The sequence below is a fragment of the Pan troglodytes genome, chromosome 12 (assembly GCF_028858775.2).
Source record: "Pan troglodytes isolate AG18354 chromosome 12, NHGRI_mPanTro3-v2.0_pri, whole genome shotgun sequence".
NCBI lineage: Eukaryota > Metazoa > Chordata > Mammalia > Primates > Hominidae > Pan > Pan troglodytes.
This window is the reverse complement of record NC_072410.2, coordinates 55,461,843-55,481,498: the sequence shown is the minus strand read 5'-3', so window position 1 is coordinate 55,481,498 and position 19,656 is coordinate 55,461,843. Positions and strand designations below refer to the sequence as shown.

The window sequence follows — 19,656 nt, the reverse complement described above, 5'->3', positions numbered from 1 at the left end:
TTAAAACTTCATGATAAATTTCTGACCCCATAACAAGAGGAAGAAGCAATGATATGTTGAGGTGTGAGTACCTGAGTAGTACCTAAAATGAAATAAATATATAGTTTCTACTAAAGAAAAAAGAAACAAAACAAAGCCCAATTGCGTTTATTCCCAGAATGTTTCAACATTTAAGCAATTCACTTAGCATTTTTTTTGTGACATAAAGTGAAGCAGGAACATATCTACAATCTATATTATATCTATTAATCCTTGCAGTTTACAACACGCTTATTTTGTGTCAAGTGCTGTGCTGAGCTGTTGACATCTACCAACTCATTTAGCCCTTCCAGAAGCCCTTCCTTCACTAGCATGTCCAACTGGATTATGAAGTGAGGATGGGAGCCTCCATCTGATATTTATGACCGTCCCTTCCTTTGTGCGACAAGTGAAACTGTGTAATGCTGACTCATCTCACCCAGATAAGCAGAGTTGTAAGGACTCCTGGAGGTGTTGGGTGGTGTCTGGGCCAGTTTCATCTGGGAAATGATTATCACAAGTTTCAGATAAATTTTGGGGAGCTTTCTCCAAACAAGATCCAGAATCATCTTATCTTCACCCTCTTTCAAGTATTGATAAAAGGGACAAAGGCTCTTTTCATGAGGAAATGTTCATACTCTGCAGCTGTTCAAAATACAAGTAGTCTCTCTGGTTCATCATCTGGAATCATATAGAACTCCATGGTTGAGAGGAGGGGAGGGATGGTGGATGCACTCCTCTGACAAGCAGGAAATGTGGGTCCTCTTGCTCTGTGACTGGGTCAGGACACCTAATCTCCCAAGCTGCCCTTCTAATAGAGATTATAAAAGAGACCATAAGACCAAAGAATTGCATGATGGGTACCCATTAGAGCATGCCTTGCCCTTTGCCTTCCAGGCTCCAGCCTCTAAACTTAACTTTCTCCTAGCTGACAACACAAATTGGAGGCTAAAATGCCAGGCGGGGATCTGTCTTGGCCTTTTGTTACATGGTCTACCTCCTTCAGATTTCCAAGACAACTGGAGCCATGCTGGCAGAGAACTTGCTAAGTCTTAACAGACGTTGATGGACTCATTGTTTATTCTCTCAGTTCACTAGTATACGCTGCATAAAGTCAGGGACCTGCCTGTCCTCATCACTGCTATATCACCACTCCTAGCAAGTGCCAGGCACATCTCAGGCACTCAGGAAATGATGGCAGGAAGGAGGGAAGGGAGGAATGGAGGAATGGAGGAAGGGAGGAAGGAAGGAAGGAAGGGAGGGAGGGATGAAGGGAGGGAGGGAAGGGGAGAGGAGAGGAGAGAAGAAAAGAAGAAAGAAGTCATCCTAGACCCTAAACAAGATGAAGAAACCCAAAGAATGCAGTACATAGTACACTAGGATTCCTTTCAGTATCAAAATCCAATACTGCAGTTGGAAGAATTCTCATAAATATTACTGAGCTCAGCCTCTCCTTTACTCAAGTCCACAGGGTTAAGCGGTTTACTGTGGTCACACACAAGTTTGTAGCAGAGGCTTCCTGGCCCTGAGTCCAAGAGCTTTTCCCTTACACTCTGTGGCTTCTCAGGTGAGTTTTTCTGGTGTCTGCATTAACATTCTCTGTCTTTAAAAAGCACAGTGCACTTCACTTAGGGCCATTAAGAAATAAATGATGTATTTATTTGTTTATTTAATGAAGTAGGTGGATAGAATCAGTTTTGAATTTTTTTTTCTGTGAGTAATTTTTTTATTTTTATTTTTTAACTTTTGTTTTAGGTTCAGGGATACATGTGCATGTTTGTTACATAGGTAAATTGTATGTCACACGGGTTTGGTGTACAGATTATCTCATCATCCAGGTAATAAGCATAGTACTCAATAAGTTTTTTGATCTTCATCTAGTTTTGAATTTTGGTAACAAAGCATTTCCTGTTTCTGGTATGCATATATGTGGATTTGCATGTGTTTTCCCTTGTAGTTTAAAGAGCAGAACAAGATAAAAATCAGTAGGGGTTTTCTCACCAAAGGAGAATAATTTTAGGGGAATTCAAGGGCTCAAACTCTCAACAATGTCCTTTTATTAAAAAAAAAGTGCCTCTACAATTTTGAAATTGAGACAGTGGTGACATTTAATAAAAAGATTTTGAGATTTCAAATCCTGAACTATGGCTGTGTGCAAACTGATGATTGTGGCTTGAAAGAAATTATCTTATAATTCCCAAGTTTAGTACCATGCCTATGAATAAGGAAACAGCCAATCAGGATTTCTCAGGAGACAGCAAGTGGACCGCTACCCACCTAGGAAGGGCAAGCTGCTGAGACCTGATGCCAAAACAAGAAGAGGTTCTGCAGCGAGGGGGAGGCACCTTCACACATGGAGCAGAAGGGCTCACGGCCACTCTCTCAACCTCCTCTAGTCCCTGGACCAGAACCAAGAGCTGTTGTAGGAGTAGTTTCCAAAGAGTATAATCTTAGGAGTTTCAAATTTCAGATATTATATTTACACAGTGCTTTTAACTTAATTGTCTTTTTCCTGTTAATTAGTGTTAACACCCTCCTCCCCACCACAAGGACTAGAAGGCACTATTTTGTGTCCATTTTTAAAATAAGGAACCAGAGAATAAAAAAGTTAGAGAATCTCTGAGCCCAGAGTAGAAATCTCGTTCCTAGCCACCAGTTCCATGGTCTTTCTCCTAGACCTTTCTGGGAACTTTTTTTTTCTTTTTTGGCAGACAAATGGTTATGCTAAAAATTTAAAACTAGAAGCAAAAATACTGGAAATGGAAAACTGTATTCTAATTGCCTCCCCTGGATTTCCTACTCCTGTAAATATGGACAAATATAGTGGTATAAATGAAATCCACAAGTATTAAGGACCACCGTATTGGAAAGATGAAGCCACTTCCTCATAGAGCTATCTAAAGAACAAGTATAGCTAACATGCTGCTAATCTTTAGCATGCTGTTAATTTTGAGTTACATGTTCTCCACCTTCCTCAGCAATCCTTTGGATGGCAGTTCCAATGTATGAAGCAATGGACACAAGGATCAAAACACACAGTTTTGGAATAACTGGCCCCCAGGTAACTGAGAGATGACTGTCCTCCCGTAACCTAACTAACTGGTTCCTTCTACCAAGTAATAAACAACTTTCCGGAAGCCACTTTTCCATCCCTTGGAAAAACGTCTTTCAAGGATATCTCTAATGCAGTTTTCTAGCCCTGGGATTCAATATTTCAAGAAATACCTTTAAGCCAACTAAACCTCTAGAGATTTTTCTGTTTTCACTCAACTCTTGTTTCAGTTCCAATATTTCTAGGAAAACATTGATTGATTTACTGTGGTAAATTACGAGATGTTTTTAACGTTGGATGCAATATATCTGATTTGTGATCTCTAGGCCTCAGATGTTTTATAGCAGAAGTTAAAATTCTACACTGCAGGCTGGCACGGATAGGCTCACCTGTAAGCCCATAAAACCCTCCACCAGATGTGTTGCTTCTTTTCTCACACCTCTGACTCCACTTTCCTTGATTCGTCATGATCCACTTCAATAAATTAGTGATGCATAATTTCAAACAGCTGATTTCAGACTAGTCCTAAAGTGATCTAAGTGTCATGCTGAAAGGCACAGATGCTGAAGCTTGATGGAGATTGGCTGCACATGATGGTGGGAATCACAAAAGCAGAAAGGTATGCTTGATGCATCTGAAAAAAGCAAAAAAGCCTAAGCTTCTAAGTGTAATAGTTGCCTATTAGGTTGTTTGCTCTTCCAGACAGTAAGATCTGTGAGGTCTTGTGTCTGTCCTATTCATCATCAAATATTCAGTACCTACTCCTGAGCCCAGTGCAGGGGAGGGGAACAGTAAATATTTGTAGAAGGGATGAATGAAAGGTAGGCCAAATGAGCCATGAGGAGGGAGAAGCACAAGTTCAAGTCATCACAATCTAAAGCTGAATTTTTCAACTTATTTCCTCCTTTCTATTCAGCGATACTTGCAAATCTCGAGAAAACTTATTGTCATTTTTTTTTTCAGTTGGGCTGAACTGCACAATCATCAACTTCCCTGTTGACTCTGCCTCTAAAGACAATAGGTCTTGGGTTCAAGCTCCACATGGATCTGTTAGTGCCTTTTTCTGTTTTATGGCCAGAGATGCAAATTACATCTATGTTTATTCCTCTTGCTATCTATGTCTTTTAATGTTTCACACTCTGCATAGGAAAAGTACTTTGTAACATCTAATTCTAGTCCTCCCTGTCACAATTTAAACCCATCCCTATTCTGCGTTGGGGGAGGACAAAAGACAACTCTTGATTAACTTTCATGCCCCATTTTGATTCCTCTCTGGATCAGTTAGCTTTTGCTGTATAACAAACCACCATCATTAGTGGCTTAAAACAATAACCACTTTAATTAGCTCATGATTCTGTGTATTATCAATTTGTGTTGGGCTCATTCAGGTGGTTTTACTCGAGTGATCTGGGCTCAACTGTCCTTGACTGGGCTTACTCATATATTTAGGGGCCCCAAAAGATGCTGTGAATAGCCAAAGGATGGTACCTCCCTCTGCAAGGTCTCTCATTCTCCAGGAAGCTGAACCAGCATTGTTCATATGGTGGCAGAAGATAACAAAAGCTATAAAACCATGGAAAGCCTAGTTCAGGAGTCAATTATAATTTCTGCCACATTCTATTGGTCAAATCAAATCACCAGGCCAGCCCAGATTTAAAGGGTACAGAAATAAATTTCCCTTCTTGATAGGAAGAATTTGTGACCATTTTTGTAATCTACTACACCATCCTAGGGTTCCTTCAGTTTCTTCAGTCTCATCTTTTCCTCACATATTCCCCAAATAAGTCTTTTTTCTGTTCATTTGGGATGCAACTTTAAGACTCCATGTATATCTCAATCATTTATTCCATAAAAACTTATTAGGCATCTGCTGTATATCAAGATCCATGGTAGGCTCAAAGTCTACCAAAGCATGGTTCTTAACACTTAAGGGGCTTAAGGATAGAGGATCAAGCAAATAATTAAGAACTAGAAAGTGAAGAAAAATTAAAGAATCTTAGTAACAATGAGAACATGATTCAGGGTCATTAAACTCAAGTCAGAAAGAGAGAGCCAGAAAAGATTCCTGGAAAAGATGGTGCTTAAATGAGTAGGAGCCATATAGATCAGTACTACTCAAAGTGTGGTCTGTGGACTAGTGGCAGTATGCAAACTGTTCGTTACTGGTTTGATGCAAGAGAAGAGTAAGAGTTTGGAAATTATAATAGTAACTTGGTATTGCTGCAAAGTGCAAGCATGTGATTTTGAAAAACTGTCAGTCTGTGACAAATTTAAATTTAATTTCTTAAATGATCCATCATCATAGATAGTCTGAGATGTACTGACTAGGTAAAAAAAGTGGACAGAATGCCCCAAGCTAAGGAAATAGCATGTGGATGTTAGGCTGAATAATGAACCCCCAAAAGATATCCAAGTCCTAATCTCTAGAACCCATAAATGTTCTCTCATATGGAAAAAGGGTTTTGCAGATGTGATTAAGAATCTTTAGACAAGGAGATGACCCTGGATTATCTGGGTGGGCCCTAAATGTAATCACATTTGTTCTTGTAAGAGGGGAGCAGAGGGATATTTGACACTGACAGAAGAGGAGAAGGCAATGTGGCCTTGGAAGCAGAAACGGATTAACATGGCCATGAACCAAAGAATGAGGGCAACCACCAAAAGTCAGAAGAGACACGGAATGGATTCTTCCCTAAAGCCTCCAGAGGGAGAGTAAACCTATCTACATGTTGATTTTGGACTTCTGGGATGCAGAACTGTGAGGGAATAAGTGTCTGATGCTTAAGACTCCAAGTTTATGGTAATTTGTCACAACATTCATAGGAGACTAACACACAATTATGAAGACAAGGGAGCATGAAGCAGCTCGATATATTCAGGGATCTGTAAGGAGCTAGACAGTAACTAAAGGAAAATACACATGTAGGGAGGAGTAGTAAGGATAGGGAGAAAGAAGGAGGCAAGGACTGGGAAGAACAAGGATCCCAACTTCATCTCATACTGGGGTTGGAATAATTAAAGAGAAAGACTTTAGAAACCATTCAGTTCTTAGTTGGCAGAGTGTAGTTGTATCCTATATGGACTAAAGCACAAAGGAATATTGTCTTTTGAACTCAATGCAAGAAAAACGAGCACGCCTTGCATGCATCTATAAATTCAAACCAAGTTGTGTGAATTGATGTGTACTCTAAGCCCAGCTTTCTCAGGGGAGAAGAACAAGCCAAATCTGATGATAAAAGAGAAGAAGGTATATTATTTACCTGGTTCATAAGGAGTGGATGCTATAACAAGCTAAGAGCTAGTAAAAACAAATCTTCCAATTTGTCTAGCCTGAAACACACACACACTCAGATACATTGTAAAACTAGCCTATCATACTAACCTAAAGGAAAAAGGAAAACCATTAAAAAAAAAAAAAAGAGTGGGGGAAGACTGAGGACTGGCAATTGCTAGTGACATGTTTACTAAATATATTCTAAAACATTAAACATAACATTGGAAAGCAAAGGAGCCAAGTGGTTGGAGAAGCCCACTGATTACTATTCAGGTTTGGTCTCTGATCTGCTTTCTCGGCACTTGGCTTCACAACCAGAGCTCAGCCAAATAAATCTGCATCTCTGGCATCTCCAGGCAACTCCGAACTTGGCATTTCTGACACAGGAGAGCTAGCCAGGAAACCCCTCTTTGGAGGGGAACCAATGGGCCAGATTCACTCTATCAACATCCAGACATCATAGCTAATTACAAACACACAGGACCAACCTGACAGCCAGCTCTGTAAGTAGCAGACACCAGCATTCCACAGGGAACTGGCTTGGCTTCAGTGAGTACTCCCAGTGACGAGAACCCTTTTAAGCAAGACACTCCAAGGGCTCACCAGATTGTGATGGGTTTTGTGTGGCCATGTAAAGACATTCTCCTACCAGCCCCCAACCCTAGGAAAACCAAATTTCTATTCAGAGAAAGTAAATGGAAATCTCTATCAATAAGAGTATATTCAATATTGTAGAAATATAAATAAATAGCTAATCACATCCCTGCCCCACCCATCTGGTGCTAAACTCCTTTTCGATTGGAGCCTAGGAAAAATTCTAGAAAGGAAATTGGTAAAACCCTTGACCCATAACTCAGGGAGAAAAACAGTTTGACTCAGAAGCCCATGATGTCTTTCCCTTTTCTGACATTTTCTAACAAGAAGTTATTCAGCAGGAAAACTGGAAATTTGGCCACAAATGTTAAGATCTAGGCAATGAATTAGTCAAATGTTTTTATGGAGAATCCATTTGTACTTGACATTAATTTAGGTTGTCTGCTAGAAGGTCAGGCTTCTTGGAAAAGTTGGGGCCAGGAGAACAGAGTGCTATGCCACCAGATCCTGATGGCCTAAAGCATCTTGAGAAATGCACTCTGCTTCACACCCCTACATCAGTGTGATCCTGGCACTTGTGTTTGTTACAGGAGGGTTGTCTAAGTGGCTGGTTTAATCATATTACTCCAGTGGCCCGCAAGTAAGTGACACATGAGCAGCCTAGATGGCCAAAATCACTCAACTCAACTGAGCCAGAGCATTGAGCCAATATTCTGCATGGAGTCTTTACATCCCTAAGACAATTATATTATTGTGCAATTTGCCACCATAATGTGGATCTTGGCTCTTAGGAAGAGCTTATTAAAGCTTATTTTTAAATTCCCTCTCTAGCCCATCTGTTCTACATCCCTTCAACAACTTTTTGGGCTACATTTGACTAGATAAGAGCTTTATGCATTAATCCTGGTTAGATGGTAGAGAACTTTCCTAAATCTTTCTTCCTCAAATGGAACCATAATGAGGATGTCTAACTTATTTTTTCTGATGAAGGAATGTATATTTCTGCATAAAAGAAAGATTTGGTATCCAGAAATCACAGTAGCATTGCATTCTAGTAATCCTTCATGTGTCATACTTGGAAAGATGATCAAGTAACATTATCCCATTTGTATTCCATTGTCCTTTTACATGTTGCCACTTTCAGCCCTAGGTTCTTAGACCATGTGCACATTTGTCACAGACGATCCTTTATCTTGAGCATTCCAAGGGTCTGTGGCAGAATACCAGTCCCCCTTCCACATCCTACACTAGTCCAGGAAGAAATCTGTGTCCAGAAAGAGAATAGCTCTAGTAGAACGACCTTTACTGAGGCTTGACATCTGCTACCTTATAAGCTTCTTATACACTCAGCCTAATCCACCTGGAGGCTTTGCTGCCTGATGGAAGGTGATAAAAAAGTTGTTATGCTATAAGCCCTGTCTTAGATTCGAGGCATGTAGGCTGTGTAAGATTCTGAGGCTTAGGGCAGACAGAGGGGGAAATAATTCTTAGTTCAGGTGCAATTTTCAAGATGCTTATTAGGATGAACTCTGGTCTAAGAACAACTTTATTGGTATGAAAGTCAGGCAAGGCTTCCTAATAGGAAGGAGGCTCCCAGCTTCCCAGCATTTCAGAGGGGCTAATGTAATGGTGATCATAAAACTTGACAAAAACCGACAGGAACCAAGAAGCCCAAGTCTAGAAATTTACAATCCACAGAGGATCAACAGCTTGTATTCTGGATATCTCAAAGGTGAATGCTCTAAAACACCCATCTGCCAGTGGTGATGAAAACCTGGACGCCCACAGTTATAAATAATTCATTCTATTTCTTACAGCAACTAAGGCGAGGGCCTAAATTCCAAATTCAACTGGGTTTTTTATTTACACCCTTGGCCAAGAAAAGAAAGCTCATAGATGGAGCTTCTAAGAATAATGGAAGCATGTCTCCAAGCAGAGAGGGAGACTTTGAGATACCTTATTAAAAAACTGCTTCTCTGAGTAATAGGATAATTGCTTCTCAGAATCACAAAATGAAATGAAAATATAAACCATAGTGGAGGAACTAAAAAACGTAAAAATGTTATTGTATTATGAAAGATTTTTAATATTTGTGGGTACATAGTAGATGTATATATTAATGGAGTATACAAAATACCCTGATACAGGCATACAATGTGTAATAATCCCATCAGGGTAAATGGGGTATCCATCGCTTCAAGCATTTATCCTTTGTGTTACAAACCAATTACATTCTTTTGTTACTTTAAAATGTATAATTAAATTATTGACTATAGTCACCCTGTTGTGCTATCAAATGCTAAGTCTTATTCATTGTTTCTATTTTTATTTTGTACTCATTAACCAACCCCATTTCCCTCCTACTTCTCCCACCCCCACTACCTTTCCCAGCCTCTGGTAACCAGTCTTCTATTCTCCATCTCTATGGGTTTAATTATTTTGATTTTTAGCTCCTACAAATAAGTGAGAATATGCAAAGTTTGTTTTTCTGTGCCTGACTTTTCTCACTTTACATAATGACTTCCAGTTCCATTCATGTTGCTGCAAATGACAAGATCTCATTCTTTTTATGGCTAAATAGTACTCCATTGTGTATATATACCACATTTTCATTATCCAGTCATCTGACGATGAACACTTCAGTTGCTTCCAAATCTTGGCAGTTGTGGACAGTGGTGTAATAAACATGGACGTGCCGATATCTCTTTGATATACTGATTTCCTTTCTTTTGGGAATATACTCAGCAATGTGATTGCTGGATTTTATGGTAGCTCTATGTTTAGTCTTTTGAGGAACCTCCAAACTGCTCTCTATAGTGGCTGTACTAATTTACATTCCCACCAACAGTGTACAAGTGTTACCTTTTCTTCGTTTCCTCACCAGCATTTGTTTTTGCCTGTCTTTTGGACAAAAGCCATTTTAACTGGGGTAAGATGATATGTTGTTGTAGTTTTGATTTGCTTGTCTCTGATAATCAATGATGTTGAGAACCTTTTCATATGTCTGTTTTCCATTTGAGAAATACCTATTTGAGTCTTTTGCCCATTTTAAAATGAGATTATTAGATTTTTTCCTATAGAGTCATTTGAGCTCCTTATACATTCTGGTTATCAATCCCTTGTCAGATGAGTAGTTTGCAAATATTTTCTCCTATTCTGTGGGTTTTCTCTTCACTTTGTTGTTTCCTTTGCTGTGCAGACACTTTTTAACTTGATGTGATCCAATTTGTCCATTTTTGCTTTGGTGGCCTATGCTTGTGGGGTACTACACAAGAAATTTTTGTCCAGACCAATATTTGGGAGAGTTTCCCAATGTTTTCATGTAGTAGTTTCATAGTTTGAGGTCTTATATTTAAGTCTTTAATCCATTTTGATTTGATTTTTGTATATGGTGAGAAATAGGGGTCCAGTTTCATTCATGAAAGAATTTTCTTGCCCTAAAGCAAAAAAATGGGATTTTTTGTGCTCAGCAAACACACTTCAAAGGGAAATTATTTACAGTCTGCATTGAAAGAAAAGTTTCTTCCTTTTAATAAATTTTCAGTGTTGAAAAATCTGGCATATTGGAAAGATATTTGTCCATTGATAAACTGTTTACATTTTTCTCTCTCATATATTCCTGATTAGATTATATAAATATAGAAAATCTATATCTATGTTACCATTATAGCTGTATTACCAATATCTATATTATTATTGATCAGGTGGCATATATATATATATATATATATATATATATATATCACCTGATATGTTGTTGGCAGGTATAAGATAAGACTCATAGTCACTGACATCACCAATTCTGTGTCCTTTGAAATATACACATATTTGAATATCAGAACTTCTGAGAAAACCTCTCTTTTGGGAGGAGTGGGTGATATACATAATTTCTTCACAATTATAATAGAATCTCCATCAATACTCACAACAGGGAATTATTTTAGCCTCATTTCATAGAAGAATAAAATGTGAGCCTGGGAAGATTCAGTGACTTGCTCAAGGTCACACAGCTAGGGAAGGTTAGAACTGGCATTCCTGATTCTTAATCTTGTGCTTTCTCTAGTACAGTATGCTGCCTTTAGTCTGAACCCTAAATGGACCACATTCCAGAAAAGCTAATGATATTTGTAAATGCCATTATTAGTAAGTGATTTATCTTACCCAATTTCCATTCTTCCTGAAAGAGATGTCTGTATCTGCCATGAGCTAAAACAGTAGCATTCTACCTACCTGGCAAGAACATGACTCCCCTGAGTTGCTAAGTTTAGGCATATCAGACAAAGTGGAAGAATGTAAAATTACAATGATTTTATATCTCCCAGTTGAGATAATGCTACTGAGAACCACTCGGAGCTGAATAAATTGAACAAGTGTAGTTTTGATTCGTTTCAAAAGACAAAGTATAGTATTTTTTTTCCTAAATCAAAAAGAAAAGTCAATGGCAGCAAAATAAAGCTCTTATTCTAAATAAACTCAGTTTTATATTTATTTGCTGAATTTCAATAGTATATATACAGAATAATTTGAGTCATCTATGCATAAAAATGATACTTTGCATTAGAAAGATTCATAGGTAAATACCTAAACAAATGAAACATCTAAAATATACAATGGCACACAATGCAAATGAATCTATCGTAATAGCTTTGGCTAACATTCTTCCAGGCTTACCATATGCCATGCCTTGTGCTAAGCGGGTATTATCTCATTTCATCTTCACAACAACCCTATCAGGAAAAAACTAGCATCCCTTCCAATTACAGATAAAGAAACCAAGGTTCTGTAAAGTTAAGTGGCTTGTTTGAGCCCCTGAGGGAGAAAGGGGCAGAGCTGGGGATTGAAAGCAGATTGACAGAGGACCAAGGCCCCGTGTGTTATCACCACCTATGGTCTCCTCTTTTCACATTACCTGATATTCTACCCACATGCACTAATTTGAGGAGCAAAATAAGTTGGGATTGTTTTTTTAATAAAGTTTTTTTTTAAAACAACTAGCTGGTAATAAGTTATTTAATTTCCCCTCTGAAGACACCACATGAGCCTTACCTATGATCCAGTGCTAACCCCAACATGGTGCATAAAAACTGGCCTCTTCACCCAACCCCCAGCACTTGCCTCTTCAGCTCTCCTCACACTTACCTCACCCTAGAATCAGACCAAAGAAAGTCACGAGTGCAGCCTGAGGTATTAGAAGGTAGAATGGACCTAGCAGAAAGAGACAAGAACACAACGTGGGGGCAAAAAAGGCCTATCCCGTTACCAACACCACCAGACCGACCATACTGGCCTACCCCAAACTAGTGTTTTCATTTCTCCTGACTGATCAAGTATCATCTGTCTGCATTTTGTCTAAATGCAAGTGACATTTATATCCATCCCCTCCTTCTTTTAACCATTTGTTCATGTCTATATTTGAGTTTCTGGCATCATGCTAGGTTCTAAGGATACAAAAATGAATGAGATGCTATCACCTGCTGTCAAGAAATTCACAGCCTAGGGAGAGAGTGACATATGACCAGAGAGGGTCCAATGTGGACAGATAATGAAGAAGGGAGTCAGCAGAGGAGATTCTGAGAACACAAAGGAGAAGAGAGGCAGCAACCCAGCATGGGTGGGGTGAGCTGATCAGAGAAGGCCTCCTGGAGCAATGCACCCAGAGCTGATATGGAGCTGGAAAGGTGAGTGCATGAGTGAAGGAAATGAGTGGAGTGGGGGAACAGTGTTCTGGGCAGAGTGGACCTCATGACCCAGAAAGAGCCTGGTGTGTCCAGTGATTCACTATCTGTGATCTAAGTAAAATGCCTAAAGAGAGGCAGGTATGTTAATCTCCAAGACCCCTAGAAAAAAAGAGATTGGTATAGAGAGGCTTTGCACTAACTCCTCCTTTCCTGCCTGTTATGGTTTGTCTGTGTCTCCACCCAAATCTCATCTTCAATTCTAGTTCCCATAGTCCCCATGTGTTGTGGGAGGGACCCTGTGGGAGGTAACTGAATCATGGGAGTGGTTACCATGATTGTGAGTGAGTTCTCAAGAGATCTGATGATTTTATAAGGGACTTTTCCCGCTTTGCTCGGCACTTCTTCCTGACATCATGTTAAGAAGGACATGTTTACTTCCCCTTCCACCATGATTGTAAGTTTCCTGAGGCCTCCCCAGCCATACAGAAATGTGAGTCAATTAAGCCTCTTTCCTTTATAAATTGCCCAGTCTCTGGCAGTCCTTTATGGTAGTGGGAGAATGGACTAATACACTGCCACTGTATTTACCCAAATGACTCCATCGCCTTCATCTCAATTCTTTACTGCGCTATGACCACTCAGCTGTGGATGGCACCAGATTAGCAAAGCAATGCCTTGGGTCCAGGTGACAGCCTTTAAACATGAGCAGAGGCACCAGCCAAGCCTGGCGTGGCACAGCACTGATACACACATTCTGTGCTTCCATGTCTCTCCCAAATCTATGCCTTTACAAGTGCACATTCACTCCTGAAAAAGCCAAGAAGCCAAATAAATCCAAAAGAAATGTATGCTTTCCAGCCAACATGAGCCTGTCCTCTACATCTTAGAAAAGCAATTACAACAACCATGGCAACGTGATTTATTGAGGGCTTCCAGTGGGCCGAGCTACCATCATCTCCCACCTGCACCACTCTGTGGCTTCCTCATAGATCTGCTTGTAGTTTCTCTCTGGCCCTTCTGATGCCTTCTCCTTTCAGCAGCCAGGGAAGTCTTTGTAAAGTTGGTTTACAAAATTGACTTATTTATCCCCACCCTCCTATTTCATGCACCCAAGTCTACATAACAACTGCGCTTCCATGGCTTTCCATGGCACTTAAGATAAAATAAAAGCTCCTTCATTTGACTGAAGTCTGCCTCATCTCTCTCCCCATCCTTCTCTCACACCACATCTCCCTAAACTCTATGCACAGCCAGGAGCTCTTCTTTCATTTCCTTGAATGTCCAATGCTCACACAGGCTTTTCCTTCTTTCTGGACCATTATTCCCATTCCTCTTCACCTAGACAACTCCTAGGCCTTCTCCACAAGGTGATTCAATTATCACCTCCTCAGGAAAGCCTCCCTGATCTCCTTGGCAAGGAAAAATATCATAACCTCTCCTATTTAAAAAACTCTTATATAGCCAAGCCTCATATTATAACCTCTCAAAGCAGCACATTTCTTTATTGCACTAACCATGATAATGATGTATCATTTATTTAGTGATCAGTGCTTGTCATTGTTCAGTAAAGGACATGCAACAATAAACAGGTGAACATGGGAATATGGGATCTATTGACACTGCCACATATGGCACCACCTGAAAGCAGCTGACCTGATAAAAACACTGGATCATCCTATAAAAGTTTCCACAAAGGTGCCAGCTCAGGGTTCACAACCTGCAGCGCCAGGGTGCTACGCCCCAGGATATACACTGCAAAAAGTCTACACCTAATATGTGAGGCTATGCCCCAATAGCTAGAATACACAGGGCCATGATCTCCCAGCAACCCACCTGTTGAATTTGTGTGTCTCATCACTACCGCTTAAGGCTCTGTTGGGTTAGAGGTTCTAGGTCCTCGTGGGAGGCAGCGTGGGGAGTGTGAGGAATGTTTCCCCAGGGGGACACAGTAAGGAGACCTCTGTACCTAAAAATATTATCACTGCCTAGGTCCGTTGGCCAGCTCATGCCAGTGAACCACCTCTTGGTGCTGTCATGATAGTGAGAACAGGGAAAGGGCAGTCATGGCAACTTCAACCTGACAAAAGTAAGGCAACCAAGAACCAGACCCCTCAAGGAAGAGGACATGAGGCCCACCATGAGCCAAAGAAACATTTGGCTGAAAGTGAGAAAAACCCAGAATGAGTAGAACAGGAGTTATTTCTTCATTAATTACTTCCCAGCTGTAGCAGAGGGGACTATACATATCTGTCTTAAGTCTTTCTGAAATGTCAGGGACAGAGTGGACCTAATATGACACACGAGTGTCACTGAGTGGGGTAGGAGGTGAACTGTGGCAAATGCCACATCCCCTTGGCCACCTTAGACGTCAGCTGCAGCCTGGTGAGCATTTCCATGCACATTGGCAGTGTCCTACATCAAGTCCCATGCCAGCATCACCTTACTTTTCTGACTCTAGAATTTTTTTTAAACAACAGAATCTCCGACAGCTTGTTTACTGGGCAGGTCATAAGTGCAGGGGAGTTAACTTCCCTAAGGACAACCCTCAGTCTGGATCCATACATATATATTGAGAACAAACTGTCTGCAACCACACAGCTTAATAGGAGCAAGAACTAAGACTACCTATATTATTATGACTTTATTATTCTAGGACTCAGCCTTAACCAGCTTTGTGGTTTGAAGCATCAAGTTCCTAGAGTGGACTAGACAAGATTGAAAGATGAATGGCAAAGATCACCAAGGTCACAATTACTTAGAAGTAAAAACTTCTAGATTGAAGAGTGTACCTTTAAACCCAGGATTAAGTCTCTAACTAGTTATGAAATGTCAATAAATGTTCATTGGAGCAAATAGCACAAAGATTTAGAAGAATTGGCTCTAATAATGTTTTATACACAAACAAAATATATGAAAATTTCTACATTTTGTTTATGTGGAAATTTGCCTCACAAGACCTGTGTGTGTGGTGGTAGCAGGACACTCCACCAGGCACGGAAGGCCGAATTATTGCCACAAACAAGCTGTGAGATGCCAGGTGGCCATTTCATTTCTTTGGGCTTTCATTTATGCATTTGTAAAATAAAAGAATTGAACCAAATCATCTCAAGTACTTTGTACCTAAAATTATTAGATTTTCTAATGTATATCCTTAAGTTGTGTTTTCACAATGACTCATTCTGTTTTGTTGAGGAAGCCAGCCTCCAATTACATCTCCAAAAAATAAAGACAAGTTGCAACCTGTTTAATCACATGCAATCAGTATCAAGTATGTATTACAGGTATCATAGATAATACAGAAAGAACCTATTGACTCTCCCCCTATTCTAGGACTCAACCCTAACTTGCTTTATGGTTTGGAGTGTGAAGTTCCTAGTCTGTAAAGAGAAGGGAGTTCTTGTATCTGCCCTCTAGATCTTTTCTAAACCTACGAACCTAAGACTAATGGCATCCCTCACCTCCCACAGCTTGTCTATGTTGTTTATTTCTCACCCATTGCTTCACTAAGGAAACTAACATTGCAACAGAGACCAGAGGGAACAGGACAGGGGCAACCACAATTCAAGCAGCTGGTTTTAGAGTCAGTAAAGCAACTGCTGTTCTATTTTCCACCTGCAAGTTAAAAAGTGAGTCAACTATTTCAAATGTTAGCTAAACATTCCTACCAAATCTAGTGCGGTAGATTCGGATTTGGAGTACAGAGAACTGGATTATAATTCTGATTCTGTCACCTGATGGCCATGTCACCTGGCCACATCACTTCATCTCTCTGTGATCCTGTTTCTCCAAGTGTAAAATGGGGATAATAGCAGGGAGATGCTGTGGAGATTCAGAAAGATTAAATACAGTAACCTACATGACAGAACCTGGCATAGCACCAGGCACCTAGAAGACCTTCGCTGAATGATTGGAAGGAGGATCTAACTGTCTGCCAAAGAGAAGAAAATAGGAAACATGAAAACACTAATGAGCATAAACAGAAAGTGTACTGGATGCAGAGTGAGATTTGGGTTCTAATCTCAGTCATTACTAGCTAAGTGTCCTTGAACAAGTCAAGGTCTCACTTTTTCTCACCTCAATTTCTTCATCTGTAAAATGTTGGGCTTAACTGCCATGATTCTGCTTTAACATTCCAGGATTCTGCAATGACGTTAGTTTGCCATTGCTGATGTTAATGTTGTTTTCTTCTCAGTGATCCACATTCCAAGAAACCATTCTTGGAATGGAATAGGATACCTAAACTAACTCATCCTACTCATTCGTTGTAATGGAAAAATAATCAGTTCTTTATTATTTATGCCACAGGCATGACTCAGAGCATAAAAGTATGAGTAGAGGAAGTCTATGGCCCTTAAAGAAAAGCGCTAATAAATAATCTGTTTTAGAACTATAATTTTCTTTTTTTTTTTTGTTTGAGATGGAGTCTCACTCTGTCGCCCAGGATGGAGTGCAGTGGCGCAATCTCCGCTCACTGCAAACTCCGCCTCCTGGGTTCACGCCATTCTCCTGCCTCAGCCTCCTGAGTAGCTGGGACTACAGGCGCATGCCACCACACCCAGCTAATTTTTTGTATTTTTAGTAGAGACAGGGTTTCACTGTGTTAGCCAGGATGGTCTCGATCTCCTGACCTCGTGATCCACCCGCCTCGGCCTCCCAAAGTGCTGGGATTACAGGCATGAGCCACCTTACGGCCTTAGAATTACAATTTTCAATAGGAAAAAAAAACCCTATGAATTCTCCAAAAATCAACAGAAGCAATGTTAACCTTTTTTTCTCTAATAACAAGGTGGTTATCTCCAGTGCCTTCTAGAATATCTTTGTCTGTTATTCTTACTCCTCATAAGCCCCCAAGCCTAATACTATCCTCCTACAGCCATACATTCAAATCGAGCCTCAGGATCTCAAGCAAGGTCCTTCAATTGACCTACAAAATGGGTGTTACCTCTGCTGGTAAGGAGACTAGACCTCTCCCTTGAACATTGTCATATCCCATGGCATCACTATTCCTCTTCTTCAGATTAAAGGCTGGATGGTGATGAGCAGATTTCATCTTTCTGCCAAGAACAGATTGACCCTGAGGTAAGTAGATAGCTTACAGTCTATCCCAGGACAAATGCAGGTAGCAGGCCTTCTTTCTCAAACAACACAAGTTTCTAAAAATTCCTTTCACCTCCATTAAATTTAAAACATAGTGTATAGTACTCTTTTCTTTATTCCAAATATTAAAGTGCATATCCATGGTAAAAATGATAATTTCTCAAATAGATACAGTCCTATAAATCATCTAGGGATAACAAAAACTAAGTTTCAATGAACATGCCAATTCTAAATGTCATGTAGTGGTTGCCTGGAGTACTATGTTGTAAAGGACTGTGACCTGCATTTACACTCAGTGGGGATGCTGCATTCAGTGAGCCAGCGTTGCTTAGGAGGATGGGAGAAGTAGAAATAGATCACGTCTATTGTCCTTGACCTCGTCTGGTGATCAAATACTGGACCAAATCTGGCCACACTTATTCATTTATATATGTTCTGTAGCTGCTTTCCCTCTACAGCAACAGAGTTGAATCTTGCATCAGAGTGTGTGGCCCACAAAACCTAAAATATATTTACTCCCTGGCTCTTTACAGAAAAAGTTTGTCAACCCCTGATTGTAGTCTAACCCTCTCATCTCACAAATAATAGAATTAAATATATCTTCCTGTTTTTCCTTTCAACTTAAACCTTAGATTCTGATTAGCTAATCAAATCAAAGTAATAGTGACTTCTTACTAGAGTGGTACAAGCTGAGATCACAGTTTGTTACATGGAAGAACCACCATATGTGGAATCAAACCACGACCCAGACACCCAAACCGTATGTCAACTGTATTCTCATCTTAGGGGTGATATTTCTGAATTTCAATCTAGAGTTTACTTATCATGTGGCTTTTCTAGTTAAAAAAATAAAATAGTATAATTTTGACAGGAATAATAAAAAGTATGTTTCACAATTGTAAATTGTCTCTCCATTTAAGTACACATGTCTGTCATACCATTGAAAGGAGGAATAATAAATCCAATATTTATGGTTTCACTATGGGTTACTGGCATCCTTGTAGTTTAAATAGGTGACTAAGAAGAAATCCTGCTGGCAAGCAAATTTATACATACTTATTTTGTGCCTTGACATGCTGAAAGTGTTCACATAAAATAATATAAGGCTTCTATAGCCTTGATTATTTCTGAATACTGCAAAATCTTACACTGGTATTGCAAACACACTTTGAAAACAGCTGGGGTAATCATGTTTAGTCTCAATCTGTGCTGTCCAATACAGTGGCCACCTGCCACACGTGGCTACTGAGCACTTAAAATGTGGCTAGTTCAAATTGAGGTATGTTGTATGGACTGGATGTCTAAGACATGGTATGAAAAAATGAATGTGAAATGTATCATTAGCAATTTTTTGTAATATTGTATGTTGAAATGATATTTTAGATATATTGGGTTAAATAAAATGTATTATGAAAATTACTTTCACTGCTCTTACTTTTTTGATGTAGCTACTAAAAAATTTAAAATTATCTATACGGGTCATGTATTTCTTTTGGATGTGCTCTGGTGGAGAAATTTTTTAAAAAATATTTATGAAAGCAAGCCCAATGAGATAGGGAAATTGATACACACTTATAGAAAATGTACTACGTTCCCATGCCTCTGCTGATGTCATAGCCCTAACAACAATGAGCAATGTTCAAGGAAAGAAATAGCCCAATAAGTCAACATCTACCTGTTTAACATTATGAGAAAACTGAGGTCATGTCTCATGACTAAAGGCCTAATCATCTACTTCTCTTCCTTTTAAAAGTTTTAAAATAGTCCAGCAAAATTAGCACATAATCCCTCCCCGTATACTCACCCTTTCAAAAAGGAGCATGGCCTGAAAAATATCTGTTGATCTAACAAAAATAAAGAGAAGTTATAAACCAGACACTATCATGCAAATAGTTGAGTTGGCCAAGAATTTACTTCAAGTAATACCACATGACATTGTTTGA

At 39.6% G+C, this 19,656-nt stretch overlaps 1 long non-coding RNA gene across 2 annotated transcripts in view; it reads right to left on the bottom strand.

The window, feature by feature from the left end:
* LOC100612620 (uncharacterized) overlaps nucleotides 1-19,656 on the bottom strand; it is a 220,186-nt gene that overhangs the window by 65,126 nt on the left and 135,404 nt on the right. The window lies entirely within an intron of this gene.